The sequence below is a fragment of the Kryptolebias marmoratus genome, linkage group LG18, assembly GCF_001649575.2.
Source record: "Kryptolebias marmoratus isolate JLee-2015 linkage group LG18, ASM164957v2, whole genome shotgun sequence".
Taxonomy (NCBI): domain Eukaryota; kingdom Metazoa; phylum Chordata; class Actinopteri; order Cyprinodontiformes; family Rivulidae; genus Kryptolebias; species Kryptolebias marmoratus.
In genome coordinates this window covers 16,682,799-16,703,980 of record NC_051447.1, presented here as the reverse complement: position 1 = coordinate 16,703,980, position 21,182 = coordinate 16,682,799, and the positions used below count along the sequence as shown (strand labels likewise).

The window sequence follows — 21,182 nt, the reverse complement described above, 5'->3', positions numbered from 1 at the left end:
AAGACGTCATTTTAAAGTGACGCAGTGTAAAAATCTAGAAAAGTTCCTTTTTCTTCAACTGCTATAAAAAGGTTTAAACTTTGAGCCATGTTAGATATCAGAAAATGTCTTACATTGAGGGTTCTGATGGCCTCGCTTCGAGCAGTGGCTGCAAAACCACATTATTTTAAAATGAGCATAAACTGACTGCTTCTTGTTGCAGGTGGAGATTTAATAGGTTGGTTAATTTAACAATAAAAGAACCATAATTTTATTAATTTTTATGGCTTTGTCGGGGTTTTTTGCAATTTTTAAAATCAAACTTGTAATTTAAAGCCATAATTTGTGCTATGAAAAGATTTGGGCTTCCATAAATTCATCACATAGGAAAGGTGACGTGTCGTAGTCTGGAATTATACACCAGCCATAAGAAGAAAGTCAGTTTAGAAACGTACAATAAACTTCAAATGGCAAAAAGCCCCTACGTTTTGCTTGACAATCTTGGATTACAAGAAGCTTTCCCCCCCCTCCCTCATCACAGAGTTGCAGCATTGCCCAAAGATTTTTCATCAAGACCTGCAGTTTCTGCCATCAGGCAAACCAGAATGACATTCACATTTTTCCCCCAATTAAAATGTGTGACTTCTTGGAAAGCTACGGGATAAATTGCCTCCTAATCAGACAGGTGTGCTGCGAGGACTTCTGGGCGTCAGAAGGCTTTAGATCATTCCATTTATTACCAAGTTGATTTAATCAGCACTGCCCGCTGATTTGATGAATTGCTCTAATAAGGTGCTTGGTGAATTGTTAATCTTTGGGCCAAGACACGGCATTCAAAAAGTCTTTTAGTTCTGCCAACGCAGATAAATAATTATGATCATTAATTGTGAAAGCAACATATGGACACAGGAAGCAATAAAAAAAGAAGCCTGAGTCACATTTACTGACTGAGCTAAACAAGCACATGCACTATAATTTTAGAAGTAGGGAAAGTATATTTAAGACCCGTTTGAAGCAAACAGAAAATACTCGTACTATGACTTTATTCTGGTGTCATTTAAGGTTTAATGTGGCTGGTGAGACCAGGAACACACCAGGACAGCTGCTTGTTATCTTTAGTTCATGGTCCAATTTATCACCACAGCAAAAGACAGCATGTCCGAGGTTTTATGCTCCAAATACGAGATCTTTTCATGCCTGTTTCACACGTACAGATGATTAATGAAACAGTAGCTGTTGTCAGATGAGCTCCTGTTTCTGTGCGAGTGTGCGCGCATGTGTGTGCCTGATTCCCTGGCTCTAAAACAACCTCCTGAATGTGTTCATGCAGGAAGAAAATGGTGTGTGATGGTGGAGGTCTATCCCATGTGGTCGCCTAAGCAACACTGACACACACACACACACACACACACACGGTCACATATTTGATGGGAAGCTTTGGTTTGAGTTTACATCTTGTGTTTATCTGTTAATCTGGATATTTTCTTTCAAGCCCAAATGTCACATTTTCTGTTTGATCTGTCTTTCAGACGTAATTGGGAGTTGCAGGCTATATTTACATCAATTAATAATGCATGGAGCCTTTCTCTTTGAAACAATGCATTCTGCTCCAGTTTGTTCTCATGTGAAGTGTTTGGATTTGCTATTTGTCCTTGTTAATCAGAGTGATGAAAATCTGTGCGGGGTTTCTGTTACTTCAAATTGATACTCTGCATGTTTGCTCTCAGTGCTCTGACTCTTAAGAGTTTCTCAAAGATCAAGATCAAAGCTGTAGCTTTTTAAAACAACAGAAATTATGCTATATTAAAACAAGATAACCTTAAGTTTAAGAAACCTGTTAAGATCTAGTTTTGTTTTATGATTTTAAAAGCTGATGGATAGGAAAGGGACACAACAGCCACTTCATAAACCCTTTATGAAGTTTTTGGGTTCTGGGACCCATGCCAATTTACTTCATGTCACCCAGACACTTTGGTAGATTAGTTCTATTAGGAACAATTAGTTTTTTCTCCAAAAAGATAGTAGCTCACTGCACTGTGACTAGCTGGCAAACTGCATTCATGAGGGGGACCCCTGAATGTTGCCTGAATGTTGCCTGAATTTAGTGATTCTAAACTTCCTTGAGTAAGTCGCAGAGGCATGCAGCCCTGTCACTTGAGTTTTGAGCATGCTTAAAAGATTTGTACGACACCTTTTCTCTCAAAATAGTCGCTAAGTCATCATGGGCATCTCCAATCCGCCTCAAGAGCAACAGATGTGAAGTTTAACTCTCCTTGGACTGAAAACATCTGATGATAAGTACTAATTACTGGAAAAACAGACCAAATCAGCCCATCTTCATTACTCCAGCAGTTTGAATCATAAATGTGAGGCAGATGCCAAGGTAAGTACGAAGTGATCTGAAGTGGGTGGCAGGCCGGACACACAAAGACCGCCTCTGATTTTCATACATTAGCCATCCAAATACGACCACACAGACCACTGGTCACATAGTCACAAACACTCAGAAATCAGTGAGACTGCAGCTAAAAATTCACTTTTTCTCGTTATTTTGAGGGTTCCCCCAAAATTACTGTACAAAACTATCAATAAAAAAATGAAATAAGTGAAAGCATAAATTGCATGCATGCAGTAAATACAAATTTGGCCTCTTAATGCCCACAGCCGGCACATGAAGAGACGTGAACATTTTAATGAATGTGGGTTTATCGCATTTGATACGAACATCACAATAGTCTACAATAATATAGAATTCTTCCATAATGTTGAGCAGCCTTAACAGCAATATATAACAAACAACTCTGCCATGTTGATGGTAGAACCTTTAACGACAGAACTAATAATTAAACAAGCAAAAATCTATAAAAAGATAAAAATAAATAAATACAAAAATGCTATATTTATTACCCCAACAACCAACTGTGCAGCGACCATCAGAGGCTGAAGAGAAGAAAGAAGCGATTAAAGCATGAACCGCCCTAAAAAAGGCAACTTGTGGACAAATGATGGAAGAACAAGAAGCAGAGATGACTGGATATCAGAGAAAGCCTGTGATCCACTAAGACAGTGGAAATATAACAACACCGGTTTCTCTCCCTGCACGTTTAATTTACACTTTCAGATCAGGTCTGCAGCTGGAAAGTCTGCAAACCCACTGTCCCCCAAAAGGACCTGGAAAGGCCAATAGTCTGGTAGGCTGATTTCTGAAACATACTGTAACCTTTAAAAGAGACGTGTTGAGTCCGTGATGCGGTTGAAATATATTAAAACCCCTTAAAATGCTCTAAAATACATTTGGTGATAAAACATCACCACAAGTCTTTCTAGGCAGATGGTTGTCCTGTAAACCTCAGCAGGTTTTAAAGGCGGCTTAATGGTATACAGTAATTATTACTGCCCAACTCCAGTGTGTGGAAATATAAACTGAAACTGGAGGCTGTAGGGTCTGGCTCCTTTTTTTAATGCCATAGACGACCGTGTTTGGAATTTGATGATTTTTTGATGAACTTCCACTAAAGCAGAGTCACAGAATCTCAAATAATGTTCATATAGTCACACATTTCAATACACCCATGTCTTAAGACATTTCAATCATTTATTTTTTACTTATATTAGGCTTTTGCCTTTTAATTAAGCAGAGAAGCACAGGTACGTTTAAACCAAACAGTTTCACAACTTTCACAACTGAACATTTATAGATTTAAACTGCAAATTGACATTATTTTATATAAAGCTTTTTATCAATATTGCATGTTTTATTCAGAGTAACACAATTCTAATTTTAATTGGGCTTCTTTGACAACTGTGCAGCCTTGTTGATATGATGCAGTGAGCCGGACTGCAGACATGTCCAGGATTTCACAGCACAGTTCACATGTTCCTTCATTAGAGCCACTGAGGCCTGCATGTATTTGCATCTTTACACTGTGGGGACGAATGAGTCATAGGAGCACCTGTATTTGAAACCGACTTCATTTTAACAAAAGAATCGGAACATGCACTACATATGACCCTGTGTGTTCTTTCAGCAACAACAGAGAAACAGGGAGACCCTGGACCGCTCTAATGGCTGTGATCAACGTGCGACGAGTTAACACATTCTGTGTAACTGATCTGCTTTGTACTTCAAAAGAATTACATCCGTGCTCATCAGGCCCCATTAATAATGAACATGACATCGGTTTTAACAGGGAATAGGATTGCGATGCCATTTCACACGACTGAACAAAGCTGAACTTTACCAGGTGCACAGTAAAGTGCCCAGGTTTTTACAAATTATTAGGAAAAGTGACGGAATATCGGCTGGAAAGTGCAACTTATCCAGAACAAAAGAAACGCTTTGGCATCTTCTTTAAAAGCCAACTTTTAAAACCTTAACGCAGCAAACCTGAGCAGTTCAGTTTTTATAACTGACCGGTGTTTATATTCCTGTTAAATGCAATAAATCCTTGAAAGGAGTTACTGTATGTCTAACTGCTGGGAGGTACAGTTAGGCAGCTGTTGAGGACATTAGATGTCTACATTCATCTTGTTGAATCTTGCATTTCAAAAGAGGCTGGTAAATATGCATTACATATTAATATTACCTCATGTGACGCCCTTCTCCACTTTACATGGAGGGAAGTGGGGTTTTTTATTAATTGTTTGAAAGTGGCGTCATCCAGGATCTGCTTGGACCCTGCGTTTCCTGGTTTCCAGGTTATATAAGAGCCGTGCTCCTATCTCTGCCCGGCTCTGTTATTCAGGCTGGATTTTGCCTGATTTGTCTGCCCACCCCGATTTTGGGTTTATGTTTGCTTTTCTTTTCTTTTACAGGATTCTCCTGTTTGGACCACCCCCCTTTTGGGAGATGCCATCGGCCACGGGGGCCGCCTGCTTAGCTGTCGTAATTCTTTTATGTGTGGTGTCTAATAAAGTGCGCAAGTATCGTCAAAGTCCATGTCTCCCTGGTTTTTGTTACGGCTCAACGAGCCGGGCCGTAACACTCATTTTAAAAATCAGCTTTTATTAGATGGTGGTTAGGATTTGATTTGGCTTGTTCATTATCCAACCAAATGATTTTTGTCAGGTACAACATGCAGATAAAGCAACTTAATTGAGATTATAAGGGAGTTTTCCTGCTAACACGAGATGCTAAAGCTTCACTTGTGTTGTTTTGGAGCCTAGTTGCAACGGTTTACTAACCAACAGGTCCAATTAGTGAGTCTGTATAAAGTTACTAATTGAAAACTATAAAATAAAATATATTAAAAAAGATTTTCTAGGTATATTGACATGCAATTCTGAATGCAGCTGTACAATCAATGTAAATCAAGTATTTAGCTTAATCTGCCAAAAACATGCAATCAGAACCTCACAGAAACCTGTCACATGTAAACAAAAATCACATGTGGTCCTTATCCTGCTGTGTTTCCATCTCACGCTTCTCTGCTCAGCACAAGCATAGATGTCCTCTGAACTCTCCATAACCTTCAGAGACACTCTGCACAGACAGATACACACTCCCACGGATGTGAGCAACACACCTATACTGTGAGGTGACATGAGCTACACGGAGAAGGGAGCCTCGACATCACAGAGCTGTGGAGGGGTTCCTGTCAAAGAGCCTGTTCTCACATCTGCCTCTGTTTTAACCTCTCTCTATGCTGTGAACCTACAGTGGCCATGTGGATAAGTGAACACACACATACACACACACCATGCAAACAAATCTACCAGAAATCGTCGGACATGAAAGGACAAATTCAGTCTAATCGTACAACAAACCAACACAACCAAATGTCTTGCCACATGTATTGCACACAAACGCACTATTCATCTTCTTTGACAGTTTCAAGAGCAATTAGTCAGTCCATGCCACCGAGGTTAGGCAGTACATCTGCACAAGGCTTAGAACCAGAGGAGAAACACCACCAGCTAATAATGTGGAGCTGGGGAGGGGTCGCCAGTGACTGTAGTCGGGACTCACTTGGCATGCTTTGTCTCCTCTTTTATTCAAATGCAGGCTGAAGGTTTGTATTCACGCCTAATTGACTCAACTCTTCCCACTGGCTGTGTTCTGTCCTCTGTCATATTATGTGTATTGTACATAAAGAAAAATCAAACATTTTGTTTCACCAGTGGCCTACCGCCGGGGTTTCCCTCATTATACTGAAAACAAGCACTTATGAAACACATTCATAAAGGAACTAATGAGACATAAAGTTAATGCCCCCAAACTGCTTGTTATAAGCCCAGACTCTAAAAAGTAAACAGAACTTTACTCTTATCCAATTTTTTCATGTTGCCAACTTGTTTATAGAGACTAGTTTGTATTAATAACTAACAATAGATAGTTGGTCAATACAAACCTTTGAATCATTCTGACTAATCATTTAGAGTAAAAAACCAAAAGTTTCACATTCTTATATGTAATTCCTACTGCTCCTACACCTAGTTTGGACTTTGGACTTGTTAGGGTATTAATATCTTTCTATAATCTTAGACTGTATTCCATCCTTTTCTTGCAAATTTCTCACAGCTTTTCAAAATATTTCGTAATTTGTCATTTAAGAGGGCAAGATTCAAACTAAATAAATAAATACATACATACATAAAACCATTGAAATCTTATTTCATAAAGTTTATCTGAAAGTCAAAATAGAATAATTGTATTTAAAAGATGAAATGATGAGACCCAGGGCAAAACAAGAATGAGACAAATTGGGACGAGATGGGACAAGATTAGGTGGGGCACGACAAGACAACATGAGATGTAGTGGGACAGGACGAAATGAGACTAGGTTAGATGGGATCAGATAGGATGAGACGAGGCAAAGTGGGACAGGATGAGACAGCTGCAGGACAAGATGAGGTTTGAAAAGATGAGGTGGGGAAGGACAAGATGAAAAGAGACTAAATGAAATGAGATGGGAGAGGACAAGATTAGATGAGGTAAGGCAGGATAAGATGAGATGAGACAAGATGAGGTGGGACAGGAAATAATGAGACAAGATGAGACATGAAAAAAGAAGATGGGAATTATAAAATGAGGGGATTCGATGTGACAGAACAGGATGACATATGAGATGAGAAGATGGGGTGATATGAGATATGAGGAAAGAAAAATAAGGAGTATAAAGAAGAATAATACAAGACAGATGAAATTCCACCAATAAAAGATAGTAGCAGGGACAGCAAACACGAAAAAGCAACTAGCTGAAATATTGTACAAGAACAACCGCGTCTGGCCTATGGGACACACTATTGACAGTGGCTGAAAAATAAAAAAGCTGAGCTTAGGCCCAGTGGGATTTCAAGCCTCAGAATCAGAAGCAGCTGCTGGTCAGCCATCCAGACACAGTAAATGACAAGAAGCAAAAGAGAGAAGTTGTAAAAGATCTGGCAATCCTACCAGACATTCACCTGAAACGTGAGAATGAGAAAACACAAGTACAAGAGGCTTATAGAAAAACTGGAGCAGAGAAGAAAAGGTGGAATCTATCAGTTATGAAAACAATCAGGTTCTGGGACTCACAAACTTGAAGAATACTCAGAGGATTGTGGCTATTGGCCAGAAACCTGAAAATAGTAATAACACTGGCATCCAACTTTGTGTCCTTACAAACAGAATTTTATGGAAAATCAGTCAAAGAGTTTGGAAAGTCAGCCAAAACAGCCTCAGAATTCCCCTCAGCCAAGGATGAAGGATGTTTTACATTTCTAATGCTTCACTGCAGACAGGAAAGGATGCCCAGAACCTCTTAGCACCCCTCTCCTCATGCTAATATGGTAAAATGTTGACCTAAAATTAAAACATCAGTTATAAATCTTAGGAGTAAAGAGCAGGCAAGACAATTTTGACTTAAAAGTACCTGAAGTTCAGTTTTCACTCACTTTCTTTGCATTCTGTTCCCGATTAATTGCAAGTTTACTCGCCTTCTGTTAAAGGTAGCCACTGTTTTTTTTTGTTCCACCTGAGAAATCCCAACCAGCTTTCAAAATTTCAAACTTTTCATTTTAACTGCAGCAACATGACAGGGCTGCCAGCCTCTGCAGCCTTTAATGTAAGACTGCAGATTAGGACTTCAGGATGGATCTGTAGAAAGTCCTATGTTCTTCACCCTGTGTGCAAAGCCAGAATGGTTGCTTCTTGTTCTGTCACACTGCTCACCCACCAACCAGACTCACAGGAATATCTTCACAATATGGCTGAGAAAGATTGAGGATTAGGAACAGTGTTCAGCTAAACATGTGACGAGCCGAAAAATGAAAAAGTGGGAATCAAAACAGCAAGAACCTTTTGGGAAACGGCAGTCAGATCAGTGGTTTTTCCCCTCATGGCAGATTACACTGACTACACACAGTGTGACACAAGAATATGGCAGCGGCTCACTTTTTCTACCCTAATTATCAGACGCCATATTGGCTCTCTTCAGGAAGAGAGAAGGTAATTTTGTTTCGGAGTCCTTTTGGGAAATTAATTCATTTTACTAAAGTGACTTGGTAATTACAGTGACATCAAGGTTAATTGCCAAATCTGTATTGCCTTGGTGCCGTCAACGTCAAAGAAATCTGTTCTCTAAACACTCACCGGCAGACAACAGACCACACAGGAGACAGGGGCGTGCACACACATGCCCTGGCTGGGTTGATTGTCCTTCTTGCATTGGCGAAAGCTTTGCAAGAGTACGACAAACACAAACTCACAGAAAAACACCACAATGGGAAGTCATTAAAAACGCGCAACGACTGGAGACGGTAAACAAAAGGTCATAAGACAGAATAATTCCTTCCAAAATCAATTCTTAGATTTTATTATAAATGTGATGGGCCACCAGTGAGTTATCACTAAAAGAAGCAGCTATTTTAGTAATGAAGTCCATTATTAGCTGATGACAAGTCACTCTCCGGTGATGTTTGGTGCACACCATAAACTCACAGAAAAGTTTATTAGCAAAACAAAGCAAAGTCACTGGGGTGAAACCTCAGTAATCATCATAACCAAACACAAATCATTTATTCTCTGAGGACTAAATTAAAAATAAAAGCCATTGTACTTGTTAAAATGCCAACAATGGTTGTTATAAAACATTTTATTTGAAAGTTTTGTAGAAGCAGCAGCATGCTCCGCAAATAGAACTGCTGATTCCTAGACTTTATTCCCTAAATAATTAGAAAATATGTATTATGCGTAATGTTGGTGCCCCTTTGTTGCTGCTCCTTTATCTACTTTGATGTGTTTAATGTGCATGGGCTTTTTAAGTTTCTGTTTGGTGTAGAGCTGCTTGAACAATTCCCTTTAGATATCACCAGTTCTAACATGACTGAATAAATCAAGGAGGCAACATTGCTAAAAGGAAAATCTTCAATTTATCCAGAAGTCCTGGTTTTTTTTTTTTGTTGTTGGTTTTTTTAAAACAATCTGCAACTTGAGTTGTCGTTACTTTTATGCCTAGGAATCAACTGTTTAATTAAAAATGTCAAAGCAACTGAGTACAAGTAGGATTTAAACCCTCTTTACTCATTAGATTTGAGAAATCCTCAAATAATGACAAGATGAACAATCCATCATGAGCAACTTCAACCAATCACATCATCGTAGGAGCCCAAGAAAATTTATCTTTTAGTCAGAACAGTTAAGGAGAAAAAGTGTGGAAATATTTTTCTCCACTGAAAGGTCCTTTGGGTTTTCTTTTTTCTTTGATCTGCTATGACTGATACTACAAAAGCAGGGATGCTTTATTCATTACAGCCTGCTGTCACACCTAAAAACACGCCGGCAACCACCAGTTTAAAGAAACCAACGGGTCAGCAATAAATGTACACCTGTCACAACATTGTGGCCTTGAGCCAAGCAGGATGGATTCTCCTGTGATCTTGACTGCAGCTGCATCTAAATCAGATCTGTGCCATGATGAAAGTGATCCATAAATGCTATAAGGTCCGACCTCTAAGGCTGCCGTTGAAACGGTCTGAAAAGCCGTAACATTGAGAGGACGAGATGCTGGTCGATTAAGATAAAGAGAACGGTTTTAGTCTGTAAGATTTCTAGAACAGAGTTTGTTCTGCAGAAATTTAAAGCAACTGACTGAAGCATAGAACAAAATTTTCACCACCTTGGTTCATCACTCGTTTGAGTTTTTTTCAAATCTGTCGTGGTGTTTTCAGATCAAATGTAAGTGGCTTGGGATTTTTCCAAATGACTATGTATCTTTAGGGTCTTTTTTTTCCCCCTATTTTGACATTTGCATCAGCTGGCATTCAGTAAATAGGTCAAAACCATGTTGTGATTCCTCCAACGCATAGAGCCTTGATAACCTTAGGCTTGACTTTTCATCAGTTCTTGTCAGTCACTGGATTTTTCTTTCTTTTTTAATTCTTAAAGTCAACATTTAACCAATTTTTTTCCTCTATTCTTCACTGCTGTCTGATCAACAGAAACATCTGTCTTTTATCACCCTTGCACTGTTTTAAGATTGAGACCAGTGGTTAAAAAAAAAACAGAATGTGTCACATTTCTTGTATTTGATTAAGAAAAAAGCACAATAAGCAGCAGCAGTCAGCACTTACAGAAAGCTCGACATGGCGGAGTACCCAGTTGGTGCCAAGAATTAACTTCCACGTGCTGAGTTTAATAGGAGCCCTGAGCATCCTGATATTAGATCCCACAGCCTGCATCCCCATGCCGCCGCAGAGCATGTTCGTGCATATGCTTTTAACATCCTAACAACAACAGGTGCTGCATCAGCCATCCAGGATGCTCCTCGATGCTGCGGGAATCCCTTAGGCCCAAGTCTCCCGCTGCCTGGTGCAGCTGCCAACAAGCTGACTTACAAAAAAAACACATTGAACCAACAGACACAAGATTCCTCTTTGGGGAAAATGCCAATATTGCCAAAAAGTGTCACAGAAATGGTGACGTGTTGACATTGTTTGGTGCTGCAAATGGATGAAGCTTGCAAAGCAGTGGATTTCAGGAGAAAAATGCTTTGTAAAATGATTAAATGTGTGTTAAAAAGGTTGTGCTAAGTTCTTTTTGGCAGGATGGAAGTATTTATTTCACCTGGACTCCAGTTTGACATTTAAAGTGCACAAAAACACAAACAATAAGAGAACATACCAACAAAGCTGGTGCTGATGAATATTTAATAGCTAAAGTTTTCAAACTTAATTATTGAAATTTGTAGAACTTTAAAGAAATTGTCACCTCTTTCATTTCACTTGAGAATTGGATTTGATGCAGACCAAAAACTGACTCCCAGAAACAAGAAACAAGATTTTCAAAAGATCATGTGAAACAAAAGACTGTAAAGTAAAAAACACCAGAAAGAGCCACTCAGAGGACAAAAACAAACAAACGTATTTTATGTTTATGTGTGGATTATGAATCTGATAAGGAACATCATTTATAAGGCAAAAGGCAACAAATAAAAGGTCATAAACTTGCTGTTGTTCTTCTTAATCAGACCCAAGCAGTGTTTGAATCCAATAGATTCAGATAAAATGGCCTCTCTGTCTGTAATCAGGTCACAGAACTATAGATATAGGTTTATTAGTCTATAATTGTATTTGCCTTGTTGAGTTCTGGCTTCTGTTGGTGAACTTCACACTCATTGAGGATGATGTGACTAAATGGAACAAAAGGTTAAACATATTGTTTCATGTTTTTCACATACTGAAATTGTATAATTTGCCCTGGAAATTAAGCTTTATTTATTTGAAACCAAAATTAAAATATGTGCAATTCATAATTTATAACAATACTGCAAAAAAGATGAATACAGTATAAATACAGAATAGCAATGCTGTATTTTTCTTTATTATTAAAATCAAATCATTCCAGTATCTTGTCAATTTCCTGGTGAATATTTAAGTAAATAATAATGGAAACGAGTTTTTTTTTTCATTACTTAAACTTACTCTCAGTGTTTTACAAATATTAATTCTGTCACTAATTATGTAAATTTATTCTGAATCTTCTAAATAAATATTTGTGTCTAACATGTTTCCCAGCTTCTGTACAGATCGTAGAGAACAGCTCAAGGCCAGTTGATTCTTGATCAATGATGGGTCTTGATTTGCTCATTAGGCCCAGATGTGAAGCCTAATTAGGCTCAACACTTTCAATTGGTGTTGTATCAACACTTTTATGCACAAACACACACACGGACGGCCCAGGCTTCCTGAGTGATCAATGTCTCTGTCATCCGGAGCTGTGTCTGGGGCACCAGGCAGGACCGGTGAGGCGCTGCGGCCAGGCTCGGGGCTGACATTAGCGGACACGGGGTGACTGATGTTAGCCTGCTACTCCCCGGGGGGGGAGAGGAAGAGGCAGGGGGATATGACTCGGCCCAAAGCAGTGGGCTTGGAGAAAGGTCACTGCTCAGGCTGGTGTGATTAATAAGACAAGAAGCTGAGTGTCCGCAGTGCCATTATCGATACCCGTGGCCACCAGCTGCCCTATAACTGAATATGCAGCAGGAGTCACATTCGCTCACGGAGGGAGAAAAATTAAGCAGATATGGATGCAATGAGTCGGATACACAAACATGGTTGAGTCTGACTCGCATGCGTGATTCGGTTTTGGTCCCATTTGCTCGTTAATGTGAGAGGTCAGCTATCAATTAGATCATATTTATTCACAACAACTGCTCTGACTCAACCCGATTCTGGTAATGACTCACGGAGCGCAAACTCCGAGAGGTGAAACTCTGAGACTGAAATGTCAGCGCAGCCTCGGCGACAAACATGACATTTAAACAAACATCTGTTTCCCTGTTCTGTTTTCCAACTCAACAAAAATGTTTATCCTAAACACAGATCTGCCATGGAAATCAGGGAAATGAGAAGTATTCTCCTGAGAAAGGTAAAATAAAAACAGCACACCAGTGAAAACTAGCTTGAAATCTTTCTCTCTTTTGTTTGCAGTTTGCAGCATCTCTCTGAGCTGCAAAGAAAAGTTTAAATCCAAGAATCAGAAACTCCCTGCTGGAGTATTTATTTCACCGATATCCATCCCACTCGGGTCTCCCTCTTCCTGTGTTAGCTTTTCGTTAAACCCATCAGCACCAACAAGCACATCCTGCTTCCTTAAATCAATTAGCTCCTGCATGTTGAGTGTAACAAATAACCCTGCTGAATCCTAGATTAAATATGTTAGATACATCCTTCACAGAGAGAGAGAGAGGAGAGTGAGAATCTGATTATGACGTGTTTGGGACCCTGAGATGGGACTAGTAAATGAGATAAAGAGCCAAGAGTAAAAGAAAAACGTAAAGTAAAAATGAAACTGTGAGCTGAGATGAGTTGTTTTCAGCCTCGAGCTGCCCAGATGGCAGGGGCTCGTCGTCGTTTCGCCCTCGGTGCATTTGGCAGCAGCAACTCTCCGCAGCTACCTACTGTACAACACACTCCGTCTTCTGCCTCTTGTTGAAGAGCTCTATTAGCACAAGCTTTTACAAATTACTATATTTTCTTTTACCGTCTTCATAACTCTCCACTTTGGCACTTTGATCTAAGCCTCACATCTTTCGTTTCCATGAGCTGATCTCATTTTATTCCACTGTAATGGAAATCAACTCCAGAATTTGCTCGTATAGGCATGTATTTGCATTTATGGCTGAAGAACAAAGACAATATGCTAATTGTTTAATGCGCTAGTCCTGTGACTTCACAGAGCTTCAAGTTATAAAAATAAAAGATGCATTTTTATCCCCATCTCCTCCCCCACAGAGTCAAACGTTCAGCTTTCTCCTCATGTCAAGCATATGTTTAAAAAAAATTAAAAGTTTGTTTGCATTTATATTTATATATACACAGCATACTTAACTATTTTCTGTGAAATGCAAAGACTGAGATAAACATTTCCTATTTTGCTCATCTGTGTCGTTATGTTCAGGGACAAACTATATATACATCTCAAACATAAGCAGGAGAACTGATCATTTATCTAAAATAGTACAGTTAAATCAGAACCTGTCTGTGCAAATTTAGTAAAAACTAAAGTCCAACTTCAAGTTCAGTTAAATTTACCCACCTGACCCCTCTACACCCAACCAATAAAAGTCTTTGTGAGAGAAGCACTTCATTTTCCTCTGCCATCCGTGACAAAAGCAGACCTCTGATTTATAAGGAGCCACACAACAATGAGTTTTATTAGTGGAGTAAATATTTGAGTTGTCAGAGATGGACCCTCAGCTGCGACGGAGAGATGTGTTGACTGTGTGCGTACAGTTTAAAGATCATCTACGAGGCATCGAATTTCAAGTTTAAATCACTTCCTGGAGTCCAATCAATTGTTCTCATCAAATGCTTTGTTCCATTGGACCGCCTCCTTGTGTTAATAAGATGACAAGACTTACAGGCAGTGTCAGACTTTTAGAAGTTCAGGAAAAGTAAACCAACTACACCCACTCAGAGCCCGACACACATGTGCCGATTGCTCATTTCTGCTGCAGCGTCGCGACAAAAGAAACAACACAAATGTATGCAGACTCGCTTAACAATATTCCGGATGCATTCGTAACAGCTCAGTGGTGCGTCTGAAGAAGAGCGGCGGGATGTGAGAGGGACTCTGTGGCTAACTGGTGCATCATATTTTATAAGACTTCTCTCCTCCCGTGGGTTTCCGCCTGGCTCATGCCGTAGACATCAGCTGTCAGGCGGCGAGGCTGACAGATCGACAGCAACCACACGAGTAAAGCCAGAAAGAGCCACGGTTAACTCGGAGTGATGAAAACGGCTTGAGGCCCTATCAGGGGCAATCTGACATGTTCGAAGACTCTTTACATCTTTTAAAAAAACCAAGGAGCAAGGGGAATGAAAAATACATTAAATATCTGGGGGTAAATCTCACTAAAAGAAAAGATGCAAACTACACTAAAATAATCCAACATAATAGGAACGACTCAGAGGGATGGTCAGGTTTTGGTTTGGATCTCAGCTTAAAATTAGAGATAATTACGATAAATATTCTACCAAGACTCTCCTTGCCAGTGACGATCCCACAAAAACAATTTATAGAACGGGATGAGTGGATGTAGAGGTTTATATGGAGAGGAAAGAAACCCAGGATTAGGTATAAAACTCTGCAGGTTTGGTTCTACATGTATATGCCACACAAATCAGACCTCTGATATACTGGTGTCACGATAATTATGTTTCAAGATGGAAAAGTCTAGAAATAGGTATTAAAGATGTAGAACTGTGTAAATAAGGAAATCTACTTGATTTTATAATAACCAAAACTACAATTGAAATGTAGAACACAGATGTTGATAGATATTAACTACAGGAGGAGACAAAGCAATGGAAAAACTGACTCATACTTAAGACTGTCAAAGGTGCAATTTAATGAGAAATAGATTTATTAAAGAAAGAATAAACCACCTTCACAACTGGATAATGAGGACTCTAGAAAATTAATCATTGTTGAAGGATGTATGTATGATTTACTTATATACTGTAATTGTCCAAAGAAAAAAAAACAGGAGCAGAAAGAGATTAACATCAATATCCAGTGTCTAACCCTTATTTATCACACCTTGTCAACAGCAGCTGCCCACCCTCTACGCTTCAGAACCTCGGTGTTGTGAAGGTGAGGGGTTTTCCAAATGACATCCTTGGGAGCGTCCTCCCACTCCTTCTCCTGTCCCTCCTCCACAGTCTCACCACATAAAGCATCATTTCCCTTTATTACGGACGCCGTGACGGCTTTGAGATCGGCGCAGATAAATATGAAGACCGGCAGTTTTGCTCCATGGCTCATTGGCGTGGCAGATGATGGTTATTACGTGCTGCAGATTAAGGGGAAAAGTCCGTAGAAGAGCTCGAAGAAATGGCAAAGGCAGATGGATGATAATGAAAGAGCAGATGTTTTTCTTCGCAAGGATGAATAATAAACATTTGCCTAATGTTTGTTTTTTTTATTTTATATTTGTGAAATCCCAAAGGAAACTACATAAAGGAGGAAGGTGAGGGAAGGTACAATTTCTGTCAACTTCCTTGTTAGAAAAGAAAAATACTTCTAGATGCTGCCAGTGCAGTTTTCTCTTTTTTGCAGAAACAGCAGAGTAATGTAACAAAAGAGCTGGAGCAATGCCTCAGTGTACGGCAACAAAACATAATCTGATGAGACAATAAATATGGATTACAAAATTACCTTTTGGAAAGTATGATTTGCTTTTACCTCCTGTGCAGAGAAGACAAAACAAAACTCATAGCCTGAGAGGTTTGTAAAGAAATTCTGACTGGATGAATACATTTCACTTGATTTATTTCAGCCAGAAACAAAATGTAGGCAGACACTGGCCTATAATGTACCGGGTCTGTCAAGGTTTAGTCTAGCAGCCTCTTTGACTGACAATCAGAACGTGTTCATCAAAACGTATGGACGTTTTGGTGCCTTTCAATGAATTTGTATTCACTTTGGGAATGATGGTGAATATCAAACAAACACCACTTCCAAAAGCACAAAAAAATTCACTTTATACACACTGGGCATGCCAGGCATATCCAACAGCAGGAAAGGAATGATCTCAGGCTTTCACCTACTGTGTGCTGTTAGTGCGTTTGTTCGCCTCAGGTTATAAACCCACAGTTTGTATCCATATCTTTTCAGAAAAGCTATACTCTAATCAAGACCACGAGCTGCTTTTAAACACAACTAAAATAACTCGATAAAATAAAATTTAAAAATAAACATTGCTAGCATTTTTAGATGGTGGCAAAATTCCCCAAAATAAAATAAAAAAATTAGCAACAACTTGGAAAAACTTCCTTTTTTTATTTCTCCTTCAAGTCTAAATGGATTCCGATACTCTAACACTATCCTGAACCCAAAAATATCTGAGACATAAATTAATGTGGTTTATACATTCTTTAAAGGAATAGATCAACCTAAGCTTGGACAGTTGAAGTTATAAACAGAGGTCTTGCATGTTTAATCAAACAAAATATTAGCTCAGTATTTGTTAAAATTACAAAGTTAGAGGCTTTTCTGTTTTTAATCAGGTCAACCAGCTGTGGTGGCCATCATGAATCAGTTTGACTTTAAGTTTCATTAAAATCCATGCACAGATTTGTGACTTTTTGCTGACAGACAGACAAGGTTAACCAACCTGTAAATGCCAAGGTTTTTAACAAAGACGTGAGCAATCTGTTCGCCCTCAGAGCTCAAAGTCAGCGTGGTCCATCACATGCTCTATCAGAAACACACACGGCTCTCAGGCCTCATGCATTGACCATGAGACACACACATTTCATGACGTGCACACGTCACACTTCGTGTTCCTCACGCTAAAACACAGACACGCCCCTATTTGGAAGAGGAACCAATGAGAAGCGCCACATTTCCTGCACGGGTTGGAGCACAATAGGGGGGGGGGGATGGATGCAGTGATGCCAACTTAGCGAGTTTGTGTCCATATTTAGCAAGTTTTCAGACCCCTCTAGTGACTTTTTTAGTGACTTTTCTGTCTTATTGGAAATTATGGCGACTACATGTGAAAGCACCAATCGTTCTGCAGTTCCTGCCCTCAGCATGCCGTAAGCCCCGCCCACACTGCAAATGAATCATTCTTCTGCAAAGCTGCCGCTGATCCCGCCCTGGATTACAAAGCAGGATGTAAATATAATGCAAATATATTTTTTAATTTAATGTTTTTTTTTCCACTGACGCTGTTGCGCTAAAATAAATCCCTACGGTCCCAACCCCGCATAAAAGAGGAGGGTTGGATGTAGAGCTCGCAAATCCGTGACACGTAGCTGTCTTTTGGTTAAATTTAATATTCTAACAAATTAATTTATGTAGTGTGGGTTCAGGCAAAAAATTTAAGTCATAGTTCTAAACATATTTTGAGTGTTTATTATTCATTTTTTGTCTTGCCAATGTTGATGTTCTTCTTTCCTGCAGCCTCATCAATGTCATCAAATATGCAAATTAGACGATGATGTCATCTAACGTCTTCCAGCGACTCAAAATCTCAGTCTAAGCTCAGATCAAAACTGGAAATACATGTTATACATGTTAACCCAGATTTAGCCAAGAAGAATTGTTAAAGTTCCTTTGTACTTGTATACTTTGGTGTGGTAGTAGCTGACAGTCATCCCCAGTACATACTTTGAGTGTACACAGTACTATATACTGAAACGGTTAGCTTTAATGCTTAATGTCATGCTCTATTATATTTAAAATTCAATAAATTAGTTTTAAATAGTATTAGCAAATGCTAACAGGCTGGACAGAGAACCACAAAATTAAAGGAATACACAAAAAATAAAAAAAACAGCAACTTGCAGTATATAAAAGTAAGGAAACCAACACCAGGAGCAGCCGTTAATAAAAAAAATAAAATAAAGACAGCTGTACAATCCTACAGTCAGACAGTCGTAAGATAAACAAATCCTCAGAACGGGCATGGGCACTTCTGATTCCTTAACAAATCAATTTGACAAACAGAATAAAAACAGTTCTCCCATGTTCTACGAGTGCTGCATGGCAGCTTATCAGCTACCAGAGAGGAGATCAACACGACAACATATTACTGTGCTCTCTTTACTTGATGTAAGTGCAGGCCTGTTGTGAAATTTATGGACCATCCACAGGCAGTCTGCTCGAATCCAGCCTGAAAACAGAACGCTCGCGCCGACCACGGATTGAAGTCTCGACAAAGCATAACATTTACTGTTTGCAGGAGCTGCTGGATTTCCAAACTAGTCAATAATTCTGCCACAAGATCTGATCTTTTTGGCAGCCAGAGAAAACCGAGACAACGTTCTTAGATGGTATTTTGAAGGTATCTGCTTTCTGCTAGTGAATCCACTTCATTTTGGTCTCAAACCAAACAAGACTCTCACTCTGACGCTGTAATTCTTCTACTGCTCAGAAGAAATTAACTTTAGTTCCACCAGATTCTATCCAAACAAAGGAAAACACACCTAAATGTGTCACATTAATCAAAAATCAGAGCAATAATAAACATAAAACTAGAAAGATTCTGAAGAACTTGTGAGAAATGCAAATGCAGCTACTCCACAAAATTCCAACAAACAGCTTATTTTCTAAAATCCAGAAGGAATTTGAGTTTTACTTTTGAAACAATTCAAGCTGACAAAATAAACTCGAACCAACATTACAAGAATGTTAAAGTGGCTGCTCATTAGAGTCACCATGGTAACCAAACAACTGTCTCTCATTCCCTGACAACATTCTTCATAAGGCAGACAGAAACAGACTAAAAAATAAGCCTCAGCCACTAAGTTGTATTAAAAACATTAAGTGGTAGAAGCAGCTAGTTGTCCCTCATCAATTTTTATGGGTTTACAATGTTTTATGTTGAGAGATATAACAAGTTTGAAGAGAAAATTCACAGCTTAGAGTTTGGATGTGTAAACTTCACACTCTGGGAGAATTTGAGGGACACCAAAGTCCCATAGATCTGTCTGGATTCACACCGTACAGTCATGCATGTTCGTGCAAGGTCATATTGCTCACCCAGTGCCTCCATTTTGAAGGACTTAAATCATGTAAACAATGCAAACTCCGACAATATATAACGCCAAAACAATGTGCCATTTACTCTTGTGACAACAAGTGTTCAACTAAAACAGACACAAAGTTTCTACATATTTCCATCGATCCAAAAGCAGCCAGAGAGGAGGAAACGGGACAATACAAAAACATTTATCTGCTCTCACCACTTCATCACAGGTAAATATTTGGTCTAATTTAATGTTAAGAAAACACAGAGTTTCATATGAATTCCATAACAGTTTAATAGGATAATGATAAATCAAAGAAATATGTTATAGGTTTAAACACGTTTAATAGTTGTTCTACTACCTTTGTGCATGGGGCTAGACTGGCATTCTTTTTTTGGGGTGGGTCAGCCATTTTTTGTTCTGGCCATCCTCTGAACATTTTAAAGCCAGAGTTTAGCCAGGCTACTGTTTCTACCTCGTTTTAGAACCAGTTTCTACAGTTTAATTATAATAGTCAGTCCATTATCAAATACATTTATAAATTTCTATGTCTTTCAACTTAAAAATATTGAAACTGGTGAATCAATTAATTGGCGTTGTAGTACTCTGCTTCTGGTCAGTCATTGGGGTTGTTTGTCCATACCAACACAAAACAGCAACAGTACAGTTTTTGTCGAATTAATTATATCTTCACAGCCTAATTCACCTTTGAATTTTAATACCCTTTCAGTGAATAACTAAAGTGTTTCAAATTAGACAAAACATTTGTTTTCCTAGTTCCAGCCCTTCTGTGACGGATTCCTGACAGAAGTTAAGCCACAATGTAGTTTTTTTTTAATATATTTCCTGCCTTGTTGTGATATAACTGGAGATAATTAGCCATAATCTATTGAAAGATCACGCTCACAAAAAGAACAAACTACACCACTTATGTGGTCCACTGACGTGTTATTGCAAATGATTGTACCTTACTGCCGCTACACCAAAGAGATGTAATTGTTTCTTAGTGAAAAATGTATCCTATCTACCAGATGCAACTGTAAAATGTTTTCAACTGTTTCCGTAAATGAATGAGAGGGCACCTGGATCATGTTAAAACCATTGTTCCTGTTTGGAGCACATCGTCACGCTACCGTTTAGGATCATTCATACTGTATAATGATACACCAGTCTAGAATTTTCCCCGCCACCCCCCGTGAAGAGAGTTGCAAATTCTTTTCACTCAATGCAACAATCTGAAGTGACCTTAATGTTGACAACAAGGACACCAGCGATGGATTACTTGTCAATTTGACTGCATAACAGAATCATGGCGTTAGAAGATGAATTACCCTGCAAACCAGGCAAGACAAGTGGTGTGTGTGTTCATTTAAACCCGATTTATGTATTTAACGGCTTAAGACGGCGCGTACGTGACAGAGTGCCGCCAGGCGCCTAATTCAGATGTATTACAGCCAACGCAGAGCGCCGCTGACTGACAGGCAAAACATAACACTTGGAAACAATTATTCGCGAACCGAACTCTGTATTAGATCTCTCAGTTTAATCACAACTTTTTTTTGTTTTTGTTTTTTCTTTCTTTTTGTTTAAAGCTCAAATTAATTTCCCCCCCCCCCCNCAATCAGCATCTATAAGTGTCTGTTTTGCAGGAGTAGTGAGCTCCACCGGCCTTTTCCCTTTGATAAGTGCCCTCTGTCTCCTCATTGTCATGAAAAATGCTGCCACCTTTGCTGATTTAATCA

At 39.1% G+C, this 21,182-nt stretch overlaps 1 long non-coding RNA gene across 1 annotated transcript in view; it reads right to left on the bottom strand.

Moving 5' to 3' along the window:
- The window catches only part of LOC112450787, a 155,820-nt gene that overhangs the window by 54,457 nt on the left and 80,181 nt on the right, over positions 1-21,182 (bottom strand). The window lies entirely within an intron of this gene.